The 9,400-nt window shown below is 32.9% G+C and overlaps 1 long non-coding RNA gene across 1 annotated transcript; it reads left to right on the forward strand.

The window, feature by feature from the left end:
- The first annotated feature begins 654 nt into the window (after window positions 1-654).
- On the forward strand, window positions 655-3,089 carry LOC105550868. The gene is made up of 2 exons (XR_001007791.1): window positions 655-804; window positions 2,476-3,089. It is a non-coding gene; the product is annotated as an uncharacterized LOC105550868 (long non-coding RNA).
- The last annotated feature ends 6,311 nt before the right edge of the window (window positions 3,090-9,400 follow it).

Raw genomic sequence — 9,400 nt, forward strand, 5'->3', positions numbered from 1 at the left:
CTTTGAGACACCTTATTATTTGTCATTTATATTTAGACACAGAATTAACCTGGAATTGAAATTTATCTAGGGTGTCAAGTACTGATTGATGATTTTCCTGTGTTTTTGTATGTACATTAGACCCAGCACTATTCACCGAGAAAATCCAATCTTGTCTTACGATTTGCTACTACATCTTTATTATAAATTAACAGTCATTGTACATGTGTACCCTTATTCCTGTAGCCTGTTATATTAGATTATTTGTCTGTCATTGTGCCAATCATCATTTAGTGAAAATGAATGTTGATATTCAAATTTGTCCTATTTTAAGGTGATCCTACTTTTAGCTTTTAAATTTTTAATATAAATTTAGTCATATAAATTTACATAAATATAACTGATAGGATGTTGGTTGATATTACACAGAACCTTTATGTTTTCTACCAAATCAGTCTATAGCAGAGAATGCTACACACTTAATTTATTGAAAAAAGGCCCCCAAATTAAGGGAGAATATATTGTCATTCTCATACCTTATTCAAAAGATGAGTTCCATTAATAGGCAGTAAGTTTCAAAAAGAGATAACACCTCAGAACCTTTGGATTCCTTACTCTGTGGTAATAATAAATATTCATGCCTATCACCTTGATTTGTTCCACAGCCCTCCTTAAGGAACAAAAATACTTGGACACAATTCAAAGAACACCATCAGATACACGAGATCTAGATTCGGGTCCCAAATTTGTCATTCTGAGGTGTGTAACTTGACAATTTGTTGAATCTCACTGGATTTTATTTCTGTTAAGAGTAAAACTAACCAGGTACATTTTATTATTCCTAAGATCGCTTCCTTCAGTTTAAAAAAATTACACTGTTTTAAAATAATCTTTGGCTTTGCTTTAAAGATTTTTCATTTAAAAGTTGATGGGCAGGGAGTTCCCCTCCCCCTAGGATATAGAAACACAGAAAGGAAGAACATTTTACCCTAACAAAATATTAAAAGATCGATAAATTATAATATATAGACACAGAGGAGGCATGTAAGTGACTACACCTGGGGAACAGACTCATGTCACTGAAGCGATAAACTCTGAAAGAACTTACCGGTTGAAAAGATGGTGGATGGTAGAGTATTAGGTCATTTTCAGATTTACTATAAATATATAAGACTGGGTAATTTATAAATAAAGGAGGCTTAACTAGCTCACATTCTGCGGGCTATACAGGAAGCATGGCACCAGTATCTGCTTGGCTTCTGGTGAGCCCTTGTGGAATTTTACTCTTGGCGGAAGGTGAAAGAAAGTAGGTTCCATCACATGACCAAAGAGAGGACAAGAGAGAAACACCAGGGAGGTCCCAGACTCTTTTAAACAGATCTCATATGAACTAACCGAGCAAGAATTCACTTATCACCAAAGAGATGGTGCATTCATGAGAAATCTGCTCTTATTCGTGAGAGATCTGCTTTCATTCATGAGAGATCTGCTCCTTTAATCCAATCACCTCCCACCAGGCCCCACCTCCAACATTAGGAATCACATTTAAACATGAGATTTGGAGCAGACAAACATCCAAACCATATCAGGTGGTTAGTGATGTAATGCCATCATTTACTCTTGTCTCTTGACACTTTTCAATTTGCTAATTAGAGGTCATATCCAATTAATTTTAACAGAATACGCCTATGTCTAAAAAACAACAATAAAAAGTGGCAGTCCCCTATAGGAGTATGAAAGCATATATTTGTAGAAAAAGTCTAATGAGTATTTCAAGAAAAGAAATTAACATCCAAATGTGTTTTTAATAAAATATGTTTACATAGATATTAAGTAATTCTAGGATATGCACAAAATTGTAAGTAAACATTTTCAGAAATGTATATTTTATTTCTTTCCATGACTGAGGGTGATCTTATATTTTAGAGGGCATCATTTTAACCAGACTACATGAAAACAGTAATACAAACATTTCTTAAATACCACATGGAGAGTACATATGTACAGCAATTATTAACCATATTTGTCATCGCATTAGTATTTTTTTGATATAACTATATTGGTTACTGTCTTTTAGACTACACACAAGACTTTGATGAAGTGCATACTAAATATGCTATAATAATTGTTTGCAGGTTCTGTTAAATATCACTGTGCTTACTAAATGATGCATTGCCAATGTTATGATTTGCAGTAATAAAGTTATGCTATGTTATTTTTTTGGAAGTTTGCAGCATATGGTGCCATATGCCAAGGGCATACTAATTAATGAGAAAATTAGCACATAGATATTACTTCACAATAATGCATCTAGAGCCAAGACTTAAAGTGTAACTCAGAAAGCAATATGAAATGTTAAGGTTAATGTTACGTCAAACTTAATATTGATCCATAGTAATATCCATAGCAATATACAAACTAAATACTGTGGTCTTTTGAACAATGAGAACATAGAAAATGTGTTATTTATACAGTTACTCAATTGTTCTCTTTCAGATAAGAATTATGCTGAGACATAGCAGTACCTCAAAAGGTGATAGAGGCAGTAAGCAGCAGAGTTGGAACTTGAATCCAGGACCTCAAGCTCCAAATCCAGAATTCCTCACTTTTCCCCCACAACCTGATATAGAACTGGAGAAAAATAAATTTGGCTTATTTAATTGAGTATAGCAGATCCCAGGAACTATTTTGTGTTTAACGATTACTTTCAAGCTTAATTTGCCTCTATTTAAGTGTAACTAAGACATCATCTTTAGGATAAACATCTCGGAATTCTTTCTGAATTATCCCCAAATCTTAAGTTTAGGTGTGCATTTGACAATCTGCATTGCTGCCAACAGTAGTTGGAAGATTACTACCTGAAAATCGAGGAAGTTTGCTTCAGCTACATGCCCTTCCCTGTGGTAAATGTGCAAGTCATGGCACAATACTTGAGGAAATAAATGTTGGTGCCTTAAAATAAGTGTTGATATTCAAATTTGTCCTATTTTACCCTGGTAAATGTGTAAGTCATGGCACAATACTTGAGGAACTTGAGCAAATAAGTTTGCAGTAAATAACCTGTGTTATAAAATGCACAACACTAAAAATAAAACTAAATACGACAACTATGTACTTTAACTTATGATTCATAGATTTTGTAGGCCAATTCTTTGCAATTGGAAAACACAAAACTTTTCCAACTTTGAAGACTGGAAACAAAAAACAAACTGCAAGAAAACATGAAGTTCATCTATATTTGTTCTGTAGGAGGACTCCTTCGTGTAGTTTGCAGACAGTCATGAATCCCCTTAGGTTAGCAGCTGTCAACTTCAATTCTCATTTTATCCACTCTTTCCATTCCAAAGACTTTAGACCAACATTTTTAGGGGAAAAAAAGATATTTTCATTTAAGTACCAAAATCACCAATGCTACCAACCAGAGGAAAGCAAAATACTTTCAGAAAATTGGTTGCTGAGGCAGGTTCACAAGGATTATTCTGAGAACTACTTTGCAAATGGAAAAAATGAAGCCTAAGAGACTTACATTAAATAGGGTATTAAAGTATGTTTAAATACACAAATCGAAAAGCATGACCACTAATAGAACCATGTTGCCCTTGTTAAAAATATGAAAATTGGCCGGGCATGGTGGCTCAAGCCTGTAATCCCAGCACTTTGGGAGGCCGAGACGGGTGGATCACGAGGTCAGGAGATCGAGACCATCCTGGCTAACACGGTGAAACTCCGTCTCTACTAAAAAAATACAAAAAAACTAGCCGGGCGAGGTGGCGGGCGCCTGTAGTCCCAGCTACTTGGGAGGCTGAGGCAGGAGAATGGCGTAAACCCGGGAGGCGGAGCTTGCAGTGAGCCGAGATCCGATTACTGCACTCCAGCCTGGGCGACAGAGCGAGACTCCGTCAAAAAAAAAAAAGAAAATCATTAACAGATTTTATTGACTCTTCAAATACCCTTTATAGTAAACTTTGAACTTTAAAAAGCAAATCATTTTAAACAGGCATTACTGATAAAGCTGATTCTTATCTAAATTTATTTTTTATCATCTCAAGTGCATGGAAATTTTTCTTTCCCTATCTCCCTTATCTGCATTTTTTTTACTTTTATACTTTGTGTAAACTGTAATAGATTATTTTATAAAATGTATTAAATGCCAACTAATCCATAAACTGGCTAAGCTGAATTAATTTTCTTAAAATCTGAATTATGTATGCCCAGAATATAGTTTAATTGCAGTCAATATTAGAAAAAAAATCTAATTAACTTCAAACTACAACAAAAAACTACACATGTAAAAATCTTTGGGAATATTCCATGAGGACAGATATTTAGAAACATCTGACTCCAATTTGGGGGAAAAAAAATATGAGATTTGCAACTAGAAGCCAAAATCATTTTATTCATCTTAGTCGTTAAGGCTTAATGTATATTTAGAGAAATTTCATAGTTACTTTTAATGTTATTATCTTCAAAAATGTTGTATTACTTTTTCTTTCAGTCTTTAAGAGTTACACAATGTTTCTTGTATTCCTGAATGGCAAATAACATAACTACATATCCATATCATAATAATGAAAGCAATTCTCATCATATAATGTTACACATTTCTTCCCTCTACATGAAGGCCTCCTGGCATTTTTATGTCTTTTATAGAGCCATCCTCAAAATGGAAAATTTGGATAGATTTTGCAATAGTCCTAGTAATGCTAATTGCCAGTGAATTAATCATCAAATTAAGGTTTAAAGAGCTGGAGGTAATCATTATAAGAAAATATAACTGATTTACTGTGTCTTAAAATATATGTGGAGTGTATTACACAGGAATTGCATTCAGCTGGTAGTCAAACCCTTCCTCCCTGCCAACACAATGCCTTAAACTTACTGTCTATTTTTCTCTCACATACACAAAATTTAGCAGTTGGTAGTCAAGATCAGGTATGGTAACTCTGCAATATAAGCTGGAATCCAGTCTCCTATCTTTTTGTTCCTCCATCCTTAGCATTTGGCTTCTGTCCTCAAGTTCACCTTACGGGTATAGTTGGAGCTCCAACCATCACATCCACAGTCCAGGAAGGAGGAACAATGAAGTGAGTTTTCTCAGAGGCTGTATCAGAATTTTACTTAAATTTCACGCAAACCCTATTTATGCAAGAGAAAACTATAGCTGTAGTTGCTAACTACTGGGCACATTGCCATCCAAAATAACATAGGAGTTCAATTACTGAAAAAGAAGAGATAGATGGTTAGCAGGCAACTAGAGCCTCCCTCACAGCCTCTTAAACTAAATAGTTGTCAACGGTTAGTGAGCATCAGTGTAAACAAAATAGCTAGAAAAACAGACATTAACTATTTCATTTACTTTAAGAGAATCTGTAGAATCTCCTTTCTGGAGACCTTAAAATTTTAAGTTATTTTCACAAGTATGAAATTTCTTTGATTACATTTATTTCCTCAGACACTTAGTACAGTATTGAAGAAATCTATTACACATACAAGGAATTCATCTTTGCTTGGTAAAATAGTAAATAGCATGTAAGACAAAATAGAATAAGGCTAAATAGCAATTAGCAATTACATTTGAGGGATCAAAGGAAAAACATTCGTTCGGCCTGAGATTATTTTTAAAAGTTTCACAATGATAATAGATTTAAGAGTAGGTATTTATAAATAAACTTAATAAATATCTATAGAAAATACATATTCTTGGTTGAGAAATTGACCCATTAGGTTATTTTAGTCTATTTGGAATATACCTTCTCAACTCCTGACCATTTCTCAAGCAAATGTAATCAACTTTTCGTTCCACCATAGTACTCACAATGATCATGCTAATTTCATTCGTTTCAATATATTTATTGCAACAATTGAGGAACGTCTTAATAAAACCCCAACAGATATTTATGTTTATATTCACCATATCCTTAATATATGGCACTGTTAGATATCCTGTATTTTAACTCCTCCATTCTACAATTATTTATCGAATATCTGATCATTGCTGGGTCTCAGTTATGAAAACCTCCTACATCTCTACCACCATCCTCCTCCCAGCCCCAAGTAAAAAACCAAATACAGCATTTCAGTCATCTTGAATTTTTACAGTTAACCTTTTTGAATGTTCCTGAAATGACTTCTTCATTTAACTTGCATTGTCTCACAGGGTGTAGTCAACGACATTGACTGGGTAACCTCTTAGATAACACTTATATTTCAGGATCATATAAAAAAATGCTATTAAGTCAGAATGAACAGAATGTCTTACTAAAATTGATACAATTTTATTTCAAGAAACCATGTTCATGACTAGACTGATTACTAAGAAGAAGTAAGTTGGACATTTATGTTGTTTGTGATCTTTGAAATAGCAACAAACTCAGAACACATTTTTTTTTAAAAAAAAAAAGAAATTAAGATCAGATCTCTATGAATGATAAACTGGATATGAGAACTATGTAATGAAAATGCGTTGTTGCTTAAAAGCCAAGGGAAAGCAGTGAACAAAATCTGCAAGTATCTGTTGGACATTTACTTAGCATTATATCTTTGTGTAAGCTATTGTCAACTACCATTTTGCTTTGATGGTGCTCAGTGATTCACCAACTAAAATCCATGCCTGACTTGAGGAATAGAGTGACACTTTACTTCTTTTTTTTAATCCCTTTACTGTGAAAAATTTCAATTATATACAATAATAGAGAAAATTGCATAAAAGACCCAAAGTACCTATTAACCAAGATTTAATAATTAGCAGCTGATAGACAATCTTGTTTTATCTATAACCAGCACCACACTAGCACCACTTACCAAATTATTCTGAAGCAAATACCTACCATAATATAAAATAACATAATATCTATAAGGATTTTCATATTTTTTTCTGGAAGCTAAGAACATTTTAAAAATATAACCACAATATACTTAGAAAAATTTAAAAGTTCACAAACATTTATTAATACGAATAAATATTCACCCAGCATTCGTATTTCCTGATTGTCCTGATTGGCCTGATTGCCTCATAGAATTTTAACAAAGCATTTGTTCAAATCATAATCCAGGTAAATGTCATACATGGCAAGTGACAGAAATATTTCCTAAGTCTCTATTAATCTATAAATTTTCTCTACGATTCTTTTATTCTTGCAATCTACATGTGGAAGGAACAGTATCTTTCTTGTAGTTTCCCACAGTTTAAATTTTTCTGATAGCACTTCTCTCGTGTCATCTAACATGTCTTCTGTTACCTATATTTTCTGTAAATTGATGATACAGAGGTGGCACCGATTCAGATTTATTATTTTTTGTGTCAAGGATACTTCATACATGTCAGGGCACAGATCCACCATGAGTAATATAACATCTGGCTGTCTTCTGTTTGCCTGTGTTTGGTATTACCAGTCACTGATGCTCAGTGGCAAGATGTATTATTTCTCTTTCAAAATGGTCACTGTCAAATTCCATCACGTTTTCTTTATGTGTTAGCTATAATACTTCTGTGAAAAGCAGTCTCCTCTTAGTAATTATATAGTACAGATGATATAGGAAAAGCAGAACAAGGGCTTGATACTTTCTCTTTCGTTTACAAGCATTCACAAGTTTACTCCTTAGTCTTCTCCAAATTATGAACGAATTATTTTTGTTGTCATTTTAAAGTCTTATATGTAAACATATTTGATATGTTTACAATCTATTGCAGCTATTATCCTAGACAGATGCCCATTTTTGGCTAATGGAAAGCCTCTACATGTTGGCACTAAAGTTCTTGTAACATGACATGCTGTAGTTTAGTTTCAGCAGTGTAAGGATTTCATTTAAATGAAATCACCAAGTATGTAATCTTTTGTGTCTGAATGTTTCCACTCACCACAATGTCTATGAAATCCCTCCTATTTCTTGAGTGTATCAGTAGTTATTATTGTAGAGATGTACCCCATCATATGAATGTAAAGCAATTAATACATTCAGTCACTTGGTAATGGTTACTTTAATGGTTCCAGTTTGAGACTACACTGTGTTATAAATAATCCTGCTTCTATGAACATATATGTTCATTTCTCTTGAGCAAATCACTAGGAATTGCTAGGTCACATGATAATAGTATTTTTAACTTGTCAAGTGTTACTAAACTTTTTTCTAAAGTGTTTTTATACCACCAACAGAAATGTGTAAGATATTTCAGTTCCTCTGGCTCCTCACCTGCACAGGCACTGTCAATTTTTTTGAGTTTTATCTGTTCCAGAGAACATGAAACGTTAACTCATTGTGATTTTAATTTACATTTCTTTGATAACTAATGATATTGAGCATTAGTTAATGTAATTGTTTGATACTCCTGTAACATTTTTGTACAATGCATATTCTAATCTTGCATCATTATATTTGGGTGTTTGTCTCTGTATTGAATTGCAAATTATTTATATAGATGGTCTCCTACTTATGATTTGACTTAGATTTTTTCACTTAATAATGTATTTATCAGAATATCAAATATATTTTAAATTATGATATTTTTGACTTACTGATTTATCAGGATGTAATCCCATCATAAGTCAAGGAGTATATGTACCTGATACGAATGAATGTGTGTATGTGTGTGTGTGTGTGTGTGTGTATACACACATACATACATATATTTGGAAGAATATTGAAAGTCTGATAAATACCATCAATAACTTGACCTACCTGGCAGTTTCTTTTATCAATATGTAATGTTCTTCTATATCTACTGTAATACTCTCTGTCTTTGTCTGATATAATATGCCACTCCAGCATTCTTATGGTTAGTGTTTATATTATGTAGATTTTTACACTTTTATTTTTAAATTTGTATATCTTTATGTTTATAATATCTTTCTTGTATATATAATCACATTGAGGCTTGGTTTATATCCAATCTTCAAATTTTAAACATTTCTGTTATTTTTAGACTATTTTCCTTTATTATATTATTGATATGGCTGGTTTTCACTTTACCAGATTGTTATTTGTTTCATTTGTCATATCTATTCTTTATCCTTGTTCAACTCTCGTCCTGTCTTCCTTTTGTTTGACTATTTTAGTATTTCATTTTATTCCCACTATTAGAGGACTGGGTCAATTTGGTTAATAATATGTTCAAGTCTTTTATAGTCTTTCTAAACTTTTGTCTGCCTGTTTGATTAATTACTGGAAGAGGAATGTTGAAATCCCCAATAATGATGGAAACTACGGATTTGTCCTTTTCTCTTTTGCGTTCTATTTGGGTTTTTCCTCCACACGTTTTGAAACTCTGTTATTGGTGTGCAACCATTTAGGATTGTTATGTCTTTTTGATAAATTGACTCTTTTATCATTATTCACTGTCTCTATGTTTGATAATACAACCAGTTTTGAAGAAGACTTTATATGTCAGAATAGCAAATATACATATCAGTTTCCTTATACTTAC

The sequence above is a fragment of the Mandrillus leucophaeus genome, unplaced genomic scaffold (assembly GCF_000951045.1).
Source record: "Mandrillus leucophaeus isolate KB7577 unplaced genomic scaffold, Mleu.le_1.0 Scaffold5, whole genome shotgun sequence".
Classification (NCBI taxonomy): domain Eukaryota; kingdom Metazoa; phylum Chordata; class Mammalia; order Primates; family Cercopithecidae; genus Mandrillus; species Mandrillus leucophaeus.